Source organism: Salmo salar, chromosome 08 (genome assembly GCF_965601325.2).
Source record: "Salmo salar chromosome 08, fSalSal1, whole genome shotgun sequence".
Lineage (NCBI taxonomy): Eukaryota > Metazoa > Chordata > Actinopteri > Salmoniformes > Salmonidae > Salmo > Salmo salar.
Genome location: NC_138298.1, coordinates 5225001 through 5235000, shown reverse-complemented (window position 1 = coordinate 5235000; position 10000 = coordinate 5225001). Strand labels below are relative to the sequence as shown.

Below are 10000 nucleotides of genomic sequence, written 5' to 3'. Positions count from 1 at the left end.
ACCCTCGTGGACAAAATGCTTACAGCACCTGGTATTCCCAGGCGGTCTCCCATCCAAGTACTAACCAGGCCCGACCCTGCTTAGCTTCCGAGATCAGACGAGATCGGGCGTACCCAGGCTGATATGGCCGTAAGCGAGAATCAATCTCTTGCTACAACATATATAGTCAAAGTGAGTCTGATAAAACAGACATTTAGTCAATTCATGATTAAATGCTTACTACAAGGCAGTGTTGCTGATGAAATAGTGCAAGAGCACACCCTCGTGGACAAAATGCTTACAGCACCTGGTATTCCCAGGCGGTCTCCCATCCAATTACTAACCAGGCCCGACCCTGCTTAGCTTCCGAGATCAGACGAGATCGGGCGTACCCAGGCTGATATGGCCGTAAGCGAGAATCAATCTCTTGCTACAACATATATAGTCAAAGTGAGTCTGATAAAACAGACATTTAGTCAATTCATCATTAAATGCTTACTACAAGGCAGTGTTGCTGATGAAATAGTGCAAGAGCACACCCTCGTGGACAAAATGCTTACAGCACCTGGTATTCCCAGGCGGTCTCCCATCCAAGTACTAACCAGGCCCGACCCTGCTTAGCTTCCGAGATCAGACGAGATCGGGTGTCCCCAGGCTGATATGGCCGTAAGCGTGAATCAATCTCTTGCTACAACATATATAGTCAAAGTGAGTGTGATAAACAGACATTGCATTTTCACCAATTAGATAAGCAGCTTGAACTTTGTGTCACTGAAAAAGTAGAAGAAATTACAAACACTGTTCCCATCACTTTTTAGCACAGGTAGTTGGATAAAATACAAACTTTATTTCCTTTCATCATTTGAACAGGGCAAAGGAGCATAAAGCACACACAAGCTGCATTCAGCAACAATATTCTTGTTTGTCTTATAAATACAAGGCAGATGCTAATTGAAAACACAAGGAAATTTGATCCTATTAAAAAGGCAGGAAGCTGCATTTTGTCAATTCATCATTAAATGCTTACTACAAGGCAGTGTTGCTGATGAAATAGTGCAAGAGCACACCCTCGTGGACAAAATGCTTACAGCACCTGGTATTCCCAGGCGGTCTCCCATCCAAGTACTAACCAGGCCCGACCCTGCTTAGCTTCCGAGATCAGACGAGATCGGGCGTACCCAGGCTGATATGGCCGTAAGCGAGAATCAATCTCTTGCTACAACATATATAGTCAAAGTGAGTCTGATAAAACAGACATTTAGTCAATTCATCATTAAATGCTTACTACAAGGCAGTGTTGCTGATGAAATAGTGCAAGAGCACACCCTCGTGGACAAAATGCTTACAGCACCTGGTATTCCCAGGCGGTCTCCCATCCAATTACTAACCAGGCCCGACCCTGCTTAGCTTCCGAGATCAGACGAGATCGGGCGTACCCAGGCTGATATGGCCGTAAGCGAGAATCAATCTCTTGCTACAACATATATAGTCAAAGTGAGTCTGATAAAACAGACATTTAGTCAATTCATCATTAAATGCTTACTACAAGGCAGTGTTGCTGATGAAATAGTGCAAGAGCACACCCTCGTGGACAAAATGCTTACAGCACCTGGTATTCCCAGGCGGTCTCCCATCCAAGTACTAACCAGGCCCGACCCTGCTTAGCTTCCGAGATCAGACGAGATCGGGCGTACCCAGGCTGGTATGGCCGTAAGCGAGAAACAATCTCTTGCTACAACATATATAGTCAAAGTGAGTATGATAAACAGATATTGCATTTTCACCAATTAGATAAGCAGCTTGAACTTTGTGTCACTGAAAAAGTAGAAGAAATTACAAACACTGTTCCCATCACTTTTTAGCACAGGTAGTTGGATAAAATACAAACTTTATTTCCTTTCATCATTTGAACAGGGCAAAGGAGCATAAAGCACACACAAGCTGCATTCAGCAACAATATTCTTGTTTGTCTTATAAATACAAGGCAGATGCTAATTGAAAACACAAGGAAATTTGATCCTATTAAAAAGGCAGGAAGCTGCATTTTGTCAATTCATCATTAAATGCTTACTACAAGGCAGTGTTGCTGATGAAATAGTGCAAGAGCACACCCTCGTGGACAAAATGCTTACAGCACCTGGTATTCCCAGGCGGTCTCCCATCCAAGTACTAACCAGGCCCGACCCTGCTTAGCTTCCGAGATCAGACGAGATCGGGCGTACCCAGGCTGGTATGGCCGTAAGCGAGAAACAATCTCTTGCTACAACATATATAGTCAAAGTGAGTGTGATAAACAGATATTGCATTTTCACCAATTAGATAAGCAGCTTGAACTTTGTGTCACTGAAAAAGTAGAAGAAATTACAAACACTGTTCCCATCACTTTTTAGCACAGGTAGTTGGATAAAATACAAACTTTATTTCCTTTCATCATTTGAACAGGGCAAAGGAGCATAAAGCACACACAAGCTGCATTCAGCAACAATATTCTTGTTTGTCTTATAAATACAAGGCAGATGCTAATTGAAAACACAAGGAAATTTGATCCTATTAAAAAGGCAGGAAGCTGCATTTTGTCAATTCATCATTAAATGCTTACTACAAGGCAGTGTTGCTGATGAAATAGTGCAAGAGCACACCCTCGTGGACAAAATGCTTACAGCACCTGGTATTCCCAGGCGGTCTCCCATCCAAGTACTAACCAGGCCCGACCCTGCTTAGCTTCCGAGATCAGACGAGATCGGGCGTACCCAGGCTGATATGGCCGTAAGCGAGAATCAATCTCTTGCTACAACATATATAGTCAAAGTGAGTCTGATAAAACAGACATTTAGTCAATTCATCATTAAATGCTTACTACAAGGCAGTGTTGCTGATGAAATAGTGCAAGAGCACACCCTCGTGGACAAAATGCTTACAGCACCTGGTATTCCCAGGCAGTCTCCAATCCAAGTACTAACCAGGCCCGACCCTGCTTAGCTTCCGAGATCAGACAAGATCGGGCGTACCCAGGCTGGTATGGCCGTAAGCGAGAATCAATCTCTTGCTACAACATATATAGTCAAAGTGAGTGTGATAAACAGACATTGCATTTTCACCAATTAGATAAGCAGCTTGAACTTTGTGTCACTGAAAAAGTAGAAGAAATTACAAACACTGTTCCCATCACTTTTTAGCACAGGTAGTTGGATAAAATACAAACTTTATTTCCTTTCATCATTTGAACAGGGCAAAGGAGCATAAAGCACACACAAGCTGCATTCAGCAACAATATTCTTGTTTGTCTTATAAATACGAGGCAGATGCTAATTGAAAACACAAGGAAATTTGATCCTATTAAAAAGGCAGGAAGCTGCATTTTGTCAATTCATCATTAAATGCTTACTACAAGGCAGTGTTGCTGATGAAATAGTGCAAGAGCACACCCTCGTGGACAAAATGCTTACAGCACCTGGTATTCCCAGGCGGTCTCCCATCCAAGTACTAACCAGGCCCGACCCTGCTTAGCTTCCGAGATCAGACGAGATCGGGTGTCCCCAGGCTGATATGGCCGTAAGCGTGAATCAATCTCTTGCTACAACATATATAGTCAAAGTGAGTGTGATAAACAGACATTGCATTTTCACCAATTAGATAAGCAGCTTGAACTTTGTGTCACTGAAAAAGTAGAAGAAATTACAAACACTGTTCCCATCACTTTTTAGCACAGGTAGTTGGATAAAATACAAACTTTATTTCCTTTCATCATTTGAACAGGGCAAAGGAGCATAAAGCACACACAAGCTGCATTCAGCAACAATATTCTTGTTTGTCTTCTAAATACAAGGCAGATGCTAATTGAAAACACAAGGAAATTTGATCCTATTAAAAAGGCAGGAAGCTGCATTTTGTCAATTCATCATTAAATGCTTACTACAAGGCAGTGTTGCTGATGAAATAGTGCAAGAGCACACCCTCGTGGACAAAATGCTTACAGCACCTGGTATTCCCAGGCGGTCTCCCATCCAAGTACTAACCAGGCCCGACCCTGCTTAGCTTCCGAGATCAGACGAGATCGGGTGTCCCCAGGCTGATATGGCCGTAAGCGTGAATCAATCTCTTGCTACAACATATATAGTCAAAGTGAGTGTGATAAACAGACATTGCATTTTCACCAATTAGATAAGCAGCTTGAACTTTGTGTCACTGAAAAAGTAGAAGAAATTACAAACACTGTTCCCATCACTTTTTAGCACAGGTAGTTGGATAAAATACAAACTTTATTTCCTTTCATCATTTGAACAGGGCAAAGGAGCATAAAGCACACACAAGCTGCATTCAGCAACAATATTCTTGTTTGTCTTATAAATACAAGGCAGATGCTAATTGAAAACACAAGGAAATTTGATCCTATTAAAAAGGCAGGAAGCTGCATTTTGTCAATTCATCATTAAATGCTTACTACAAGGCAGTGTTGCTGATGAAATAGTGCAAGAGCACACCCTCGTGGACAAAATGCTTACAGCACCTGGTATTCCCAGGCGGTCTCCCATCCAAGTACTAACCAGGCCCGACCCTGCTTAGCTTCCGAGATCAGACGAGATCGGGCGTACCCAGGCTGATATGGCCGTAAGCGAGAATCAATCTCTTGCTACAACATATATAGTCAAAGTGAGTCTGATAAAACAGACATTTAGTCAATTCATCATTAAATGCTTACTACAAGGCAGTGTTGCTGATGAAATAGTGCAAGAGCACACCCTCGTGGACAAAATGCTTACAGCACCTGGTATTCCCAGGCGGTCTCCCATCCAATTACTAACCAGGCCCGACCCTGCTTAGCTTCCGAGATCAGACGAGATCGGGCGTACCCAGGCTGATATGGCCGTAAGCGAGAATCAATCTCTTGCTACAACATATATAGTCAAAGTGAGTCTGATAAAACAGACATTTAGTCAATTCATCATTAAATGCTTACTACAAGGCAGTGTTGCTGATGAAATAGTGCAAGAGCACACCCTCGTGGACAAAATGCTTACAGCACCTGGTATTCCCAGGCGGTCTCCCATCCAAGTACTAACCAGGCCCGACCCTGCTTAGCTTCCGAGATCAGACGAGATCGGGCGTACCCAGGCTGGTATGGCCGTAAGCGAGAAACAATCTCTTGCTACAACATATATAGTCAAAGTGAGTATGATAAACAGATATTGCATTTTCACCAATTAGATAAGCAGCTTGAACTTTGTGTCACTGAAAAAGTAGAAGAAATTACAAACACTGTTCCCATCACTTTTTAGCACAGGTAGTTGGATAAAATACAAACTTTATTTCCTTTCATCATTTGAACAGGGCAAAGGAGCATAAAGCACACACAAGCTGCATTCAGCAACAATATTCTTGTTTGTCTTATAAATACAAGGCAGATGCTAATTGAAAACACAAGGAAATTTGATCCTATTAAAAAGGCAGGAAGCTGCATTTTGTCAATTCATCATTAAATGCTTACTACAAGGCAGTGTTGCTGATGAAATAGTGCAAGAGCACACCCTCGTGGACAAAATGCTTACAGCACCTGGTATTCCCAGGCGGTCTCCCATCCAAGTACTAACCAGGCCCGACCCTGCTTAGCTTCCGAGATCAGACGAGATCGGGCGTACCCAGGCTGGTATGGCCGTAAGCGAGAAACAATCTCTTGCTACAACATATATAGTCAAAGTGAGTGTGATAAACAGATATTGCATTTTCACCAATTAGATAAGCAGCTTGAACTTTGTGTCACTGAAAAAGTAGAAGAAATTACAAACACTGTTCCCATCACTTTTTAGCACAGGTAGTTGGATAAAATACAAACTTTATTTCCTTTCATCATTTGAACAGGGCAAAGGAGCATAAAGCACACACAAGCTGCATTCAGCAACAATATTCTTGTTTGTCTTATAAATACAAGGCAGATGCTAATTGAAAACACAAGGAAATTTGATCCTATTAAAAAGGCAGGAAGCTGCATTTTGTCAATTCATCATTAAATGCTTACTACAAGGCAGTGTTGCTGATGAAATAGTGCAAGAGCACACCCTCGTGGACAAAATGCTTACAGCACCTGGTATTCCCAGGCGGTCTCCCATCCAAGTACTAACCAGGCCCGACCCTGCTTAGCTTCCGAGATCAGACGAGATCGGGCGTACCCAGGCTGATATGGCCGTAAGCGAGAATCAATCTCTTGCTACAACATATATAGTCAAAGTGAGTCTGATAAAACAGACATTTAGTCAATTCATCATTAAATGCTTACTACAAGGCAGTGTTGCTGATGAAATAGTGCAAGAGCACACCCTCGTGGACAAAATGCTTACAGCACCTGGTATTCCCAGGCAGTCTCCAATCCAAGTACTAACCAGGCCCGACCCTGCTTAGCTTCCGAGATCAGACAAGATCGGGCGTACCCAGGCTGGTATGGCCGTAAGCGAGAATCAATCTCTTGCTACAACATATATAGTCAAAGTGAGTGTGATAAACAGACATTGCATTTTCACCAATTAGATAAGCAGCTTGAACTTTGTGTCACTGAAAAAGTAGAAGAAATTACAAACACTGTTCCCATCACTTTTTAGCACAGGTAGTTGGATAAAATACAAACTTTATTTCCTTTCATCATTTGAACAGGGCAAAGGAGCATAAAGCACACACAAGCTGCATTCAGCAACAATATTCTTGTTTGTCTTATAAATACGAGGCAGATGCTAATTGAAAACACAAGGAAATTTGATCCTATTAAAAAGGCAGGAAGCTGCATTTTGTCAATTCATCATTAAATGCTTACTACAAGGCAGTGTTGCTGATGAAATAGTGCAAGAGCACACCCTCGTGGACAAAATGCTTACAGCACCTGGTATTCCCAGGCGGTCTCCCATCCAAGTACTAACCAGGCCCGACCCTGCTTAGCTTCCGAGATCAGACGAGATCGGGTGTCCCCAGGCTGATATGGCCGTAAGCGTGAATCAATCTCTTGCTACAACATATATAGTCAAAGTGAGTGTGATAAACAGACATTGCATTTTCACCAATTAGATAAGCAGCTTGAACTTTGTGTCACTGAAAAAGTAGAAGAAATTACAAACACTGTTCCCATCACTTTTTAGCACAGGTAGTTGGATAAAATACAAACTTTATTTCCTTTCATCATTTGAACAGGGCAAAGGAGCATAAAGCACACACAAGCTGCATTCAGCAACAATATTCTTGTTTGTCTTCTAAATACAAGGCAGATGCTAATTGAAAACACAAGGAAATTTGATCCTATTAAAAAGGCAGGAAGCTGCATTTTGTCAATTCATCATTAAATGCTTACTACAAGGCAGTGTTGCTGATGAAATAGTGCAAGAGCACACCCTCGTGGACAAAATGCTTACAGCACCTGGTATTCCCAGGCGGTCTCCCATCCAAGTACTAACCAGGCCCGACCCTGCTTAGCTTCCGAGATCAGACGAGATCGGGTGTCCCCAGGCTGATATGGCCGTAAGCGTGAATCAATCTCTTGCTACAACATATATAGTCAAAGTGAGTGTGATAAACAGACATTGCATTTTCACCAATTAGATAAGCAGCTTGAACTTTGTGTCACTGAAAAAGTAGAAGAAATTACAAACACTGTTCCCATCACTTTTTAGCACAGGTAGTTGGATAAAATACAAACTTTATTTCCTTTCATCATTTGAACAGGGCAAAGGAGCATAAAGCACACACAAGCTGCATTCAGCAACAATATTCTTGTTTGTCTTATAAATACAAGGCAGATGCTAATTGAAAACACAAGGAAATTTGATCCTATTAAAAAGGCAGGAAGCTGCATTTTGTCAATTCATCATTAAATGCTTACTACAAGGCAGTGTTGCTGATGAAATAGTGCAAGAGCACACCCTCGTGGACAAAATGCTTACAGCACCTGGTATTCCCAGGCGGTCTCCCATCCAAGTACTAACCAGGCCCGACCCTGCTTAGCTTCCGAGATCAGACGAGATCGGGCGTACCCAGGCTGATATGGCCGTAAGCGAGAATCAATCTCTTGCTACAACATATATAGTCAAAGTGAGTCTGATAAAACAGACATTTAGTCAATTCATCATTAAATGCTTACTACAAGGCAGTGTTGCTGATGAAATAGTGCAAGAGCACACCCTCGTGGACAAAATGCTTACAGCACCTGGTATTCCCAGGCGGTCTCCCATCCAATTACTAACCAGGCCCGACCCTGCTTAGCTTCCGAGATCAGACGAGATCGGGCGTACCCAGGCTGATATGGCCGTAAGCGAGAATCAATCTCTTGCTACAACATATATAGTCAAAGTGAGTCTGATAAAACAGACATTTAGTCAATTCATCATTAAATGCTTACTACAAGGCAGTGTTGCTGATGAAATAGTGCAAGAGCACACCCTCGTGGACAAAATGCTTACAGCACCTGGTATTCCCAGGCGGTCTCCCATCCAAGTACTAACCAGGCCCGACCCTGCTTAGCTTCCGAGATCAGACGAGATCGGGCGTACCCAGGCTGGTATGGCCGTAAGCGAGAAACAATCTCTTGCTACAACATATATAGTCAAAGTGAGTATGATAAACAGATATTGCATTTTCACCAATTAGATAAGCAGCTTGAACTTTGTGTCACTGAAAAAGTAGAAGAAATTACAAACACTGTTCCCATCACTTTTTAGCACAGGTAGTTGGATAAAATACAAACTTTATTTCCTTTCATCATTTGAACAGGGCAAAGGAGCATAAAGCACACACAAGCTGCATTCAGCAACAATATTCTTGTTTGTCTTATAAATACAAGGCAGATGCTAATTGAAAACACAAGGAAATTTGATCCTATTAAAAAGGCAGGAAGCTGCATTTTGTCAATTCATCATTAAATGCTTACTACAAGGCAGTGTTGCTGATGAAATAGTGCAAGAGCACACCCTCGTGGACAAAATGCTTACAGCACCTGGTATTCCCAGGCGGTCTCCCATCCAAGTACTAACCAGGCCCGACCCTGCTTAGCTTCCGAGATCAGACGAGATCGGGCGTACCCAGGCTGGTATGGCCGTAAGCGAGAAACAATCTCTTGCTACAACATATATAGTCAAAGTGAGTGTGATAAACAGATATTGCATTTTCACCAATTAGATAAGCAGCTTGAACTTTGTGTCACTGAAAAAGTAGAAGAAATTACAAACACTGTTCCCATCACTTTTTAGCACAGGTAGTTGGATAAAATACAAACTTTATTTCCTTTCATCATTTGAACAGGGCAAAGGAGCATAAAGCACACACAAGCTGCATTCAGCAACAATATTCTTGTTTGTCTTATAAATACAAGGCAGATGCTAATTGAAAACACAAGGAAATTTGATCCTATTAAAAAGGCAGGAAGCTGCATTTTGTCAATTCATCATTAAATGCTTACTACAAGGCAGTGTTGCTGATGAAATAGTGCAAGAGCACACCCTCGTGGACAAAATGCTTACAGCACCTGGTATTCCCAGGCGGTCTCCCATCCAAGTACTAACCAGGCCCGACCCTGCTTAGCTTCCGAGATCAGACGAGATCGGGCGTACCCAGGCTGATATGGCCGTAAGCGAGAATCAATCTCTTGCTACAACATATATAGTCAAAGTGAGTCTGATAAAACAGACATTTAGTCAATTCATCATTAAATGCTTACTACAAGGCAGTGTTGCTGATGAAATAGTGCAAGAGCACACCCTCGTGGACAAAATGCTTACAGCACCTGGTATTCCCAGGCAGTCTCCAATCCAAGTACTAACCAGGCCCGACCCTGCTTAGCTTCCGAGATCAGACAAGATCGGGCGTACCCAGGCTGGTATGGCCGTAAGCGAGAATCAATCTCTTGCTACAACATATATAGTCAAAGTGAGTGTGATAAACAGACATTGCATTTTCACCAATTAGATAAGCAGCTTGAACTTTGTGTCACTGAAAAAGTAGAAGAAATTACAAACACTGTTCCCATCACTTTTTAGCACAGGTAGTTGGATAA

General features: G+C 42.3%; 25 non-coding genes across 25 annotated transcripts; all 25 read right to left on the bottom strand.

Annotated features, from left to right (window-relative positions):
* Window positions 1-16: 16 nt before the first annotated feature.
* LOC145883733 (5S ribosomal RNA) lies at window positions 17-135 on the bottom strand. Its single transcript, XR_014395309.1, has one exon. It is a non-coding gene; the product is annotated as a 5S ribosomal RNA (ribosomal RNA).
* Window positions 136-274: 139 nt separating this feature from the next.
* LOC145850774 (5S ribosomal RNA) lies at window positions 275-393 on the bottom strand. Its single transcript, XR_014372622.1, has one exon. It is a non-coding gene; the product is annotated as a 5S ribosomal RNA (ribosomal RNA).
* Window positions 394-532: 139 nt separating this feature from the next.
* LOC145882827 (5S ribosomal RNA) lies at window positions 533-651 on the bottom strand. The gene has a single exon (XR_014394397.1). It is a non-coding gene; the product is annotated as a 5S ribosomal RNA (ribosomal RNA).
* Window positions 652-1060: 409 nt separating this feature from the next.
* LOC145883732 (5S ribosomal RNA) lies at window positions 1061-1179 on the bottom strand. The gene has a single exon (XR_014395308.1). It is a non-coding gene; the product is annotated as a 5S ribosomal RNA (ribosomal RNA).
* Window positions 1180-1318: 139 nt separating this feature from the next.
* Window positions 1319-1437, bottom strand: LOC145850773 (5S ribosomal RNA). Its single transcript, XR_014372621.1, has one exon. It is a non-coding gene; the product is annotated as a 5S ribosomal RNA (ribosomal RNA).
* A 139-nt stretch (window positions 1438-1576) lies between these two features.
* On the bottom strand, window positions 1577-1695 carry LOC145857170 (5S ribosomal RNA). Its single transcript, XR_014378065.1, has one exon. It is a non-coding gene; the product is annotated as a 5S ribosomal RNA (ribosomal RNA).
* Window positions 1696-2104: 409 nt separating this feature from the next.
* LOC145857169 (5S ribosomal RNA) lies at window positions 2105-2223 on the bottom strand. Its single transcript, XR_014378064.1, has one exon. It is a non-coding gene; the product is annotated as a 5S ribosomal RNA (ribosomal RNA).
* A 409-nt stretch (window positions 2224-2632) lies between these two features.
* On the bottom strand, window positions 2633-2751 carry LOC145883730 (5S ribosomal RNA). The gene has a single exon (XR_014395306.1). It is a non-coding gene; the product is annotated as a 5S ribosomal RNA (ribosomal RNA).
* Window positions 2752-2890: 139 nt separating this feature from the next.
* LOC145851557 (5S ribosomal RNA) lies at window positions 2891-3009 on the bottom strand. The gene has a single exon (XR_014373409.1). It is a non-coding gene; the product is annotated as a 5S ribosomal RNA (ribosomal RNA).
* Window positions 3010-3418: 409 nt separating this feature from the next.
* On the bottom strand, window positions 3419-3537 carry LOC145882826 (5S ribosomal RNA). Its single transcript, XR_014394396.1, has one exon. It is a non-coding gene; the product is annotated as a 5S ribosomal RNA (ribosomal RNA).
* Window positions 3538-3946: 409 nt separating this feature from the next.
* Window positions 3947-4065, bottom strand: LOC145882825 (5S ribosomal RNA). Its single transcript, XR_014394394.1, has one exon. It is a non-coding gene; the product is annotated as a 5S ribosomal RNA (ribosomal RNA).
* Window positions 4066-4474: 409 nt separating this feature from the next.
* LOC145883729 (5S ribosomal RNA) lies at window positions 4475-4593 on the bottom strand. The gene has a single exon (XR_014395305.1). It is a non-coding gene; the product is annotated as a 5S ribosomal RNA (ribosomal RNA).
* Window positions 4594-4732: 139 nt separating this feature from the next.
* Window positions 4733-4851, bottom strand: LOC145850772 (5S ribosomal RNA). The gene has a single exon (XR_014372620.1). It is a non-coding gene; the product is annotated as a 5S ribosomal RNA (ribosomal RNA).
* A 139-nt stretch (window positions 4852-4990) lies between these two features.
* LOC145857167 (5S ribosomal RNA) lies at window positions 4991-5109 on the bottom strand. Its single transcript, XR_014378062.1, has one exon. It is a non-coding gene; the product is annotated as a 5S ribosomal RNA (ribosomal RNA).
* A 409-nt stretch (window positions 5110-5518) lies between these two features.
* On the bottom strand, window positions 5519-5637 carry LOC145857166 (5S ribosomal RNA). Its single transcript, XR_014378061.1, has one exon. It is a non-coding gene; the product is annotated as a 5S ribosomal RNA (ribosomal RNA).
* Window positions 5638-6046: 409 nt separating this feature from the next.
* Window positions 6047-6165, bottom strand: LOC145883728 (5S ribosomal RNA). Its single transcript, XR_014395304.1, has one exon. It is a non-coding gene; the product is annotated as a 5S ribosomal RNA (ribosomal RNA).
* A 139-nt stretch (window positions 6166-6304) lies between these two features.
* On the bottom strand, window positions 6305-6423 carry LOC145851556 (5S ribosomal RNA). The gene has a single exon (XR_014373408.1). It is a non-coding gene; the product is annotated as a 5S ribosomal RNA (ribosomal RNA).
* Window positions 6424-6832: 409 nt separating this feature from the next.
* LOC145882824 (5S ribosomal RNA) lies at window positions 6833-6951 on the bottom strand. The gene has a single exon (XR_014394393.1). It is a non-coding gene; the product is annotated as a 5S ribosomal RNA (ribosomal RNA).
* A 409-nt stretch (window positions 6952-7360) lies between these two features.
* On the bottom strand, window positions 7361-7479 carry LOC145882823 (5S ribosomal RNA). The gene has a single exon (XR_014394392.1). It is a non-coding gene; the product is annotated as a 5S ribosomal RNA (ribosomal RNA).
* A 409-nt stretch (window positions 7480-7888) lies between these two features.
* LOC145883727 (5S ribosomal RNA) lies at window positions 7889-8007 on the bottom strand. The gene has a single exon (XR_014395303.1). It is a non-coding gene; the product is annotated as a 5S ribosomal RNA (ribosomal RNA).
* A 139-nt stretch (window positions 8008-8146) lies between these two features.
* LOC145850771 (5S ribosomal RNA) lies at window positions 8147-8265 on the bottom strand. Its single transcript, XR_014372619.1, has one exon. It is a non-coding gene; the product is annotated as a 5S ribosomal RNA (ribosomal RNA).
* Window positions 8266-8404: 139 nt separating this feature from the next.
* Window positions 8405-8523, bottom strand: LOC145857165 (5S ribosomal RNA). Its single transcript, XR_014378060.1, has one exon. It is a non-coding gene; the product is annotated as a 5S ribosomal RNA (ribosomal RNA).
* Window positions 8524-8932: 409 nt separating this feature from the next.
* Window positions 8933-9051, bottom strand: LOC145857164 (5S ribosomal RNA). The gene has a single exon (XR_014378059.1). It is a non-coding gene; the product is annotated as a 5S ribosomal RNA (ribosomal RNA).
* Window positions 9052-9460: 409 nt separating this feature from the next.
* Window positions 9461-9579, bottom strand: LOC145883726 (5S ribosomal RNA). Its single transcript, XR_014395302.1, has one exon. It is a non-coding gene; the product is annotated as a 5S ribosomal RNA (ribosomal RNA).
* Window positions 9580-9718: 139 nt separating this feature from the next.
* On the bottom strand, window positions 9719-9837 carry LOC145851555 (5S ribosomal RNA). The gene has a single exon (XR_014373407.1). It is a non-coding gene; the product is annotated as a 5S ribosomal RNA (ribosomal RNA).
* Window positions 9838-10000: the final 163 nt, after the last annotated feature.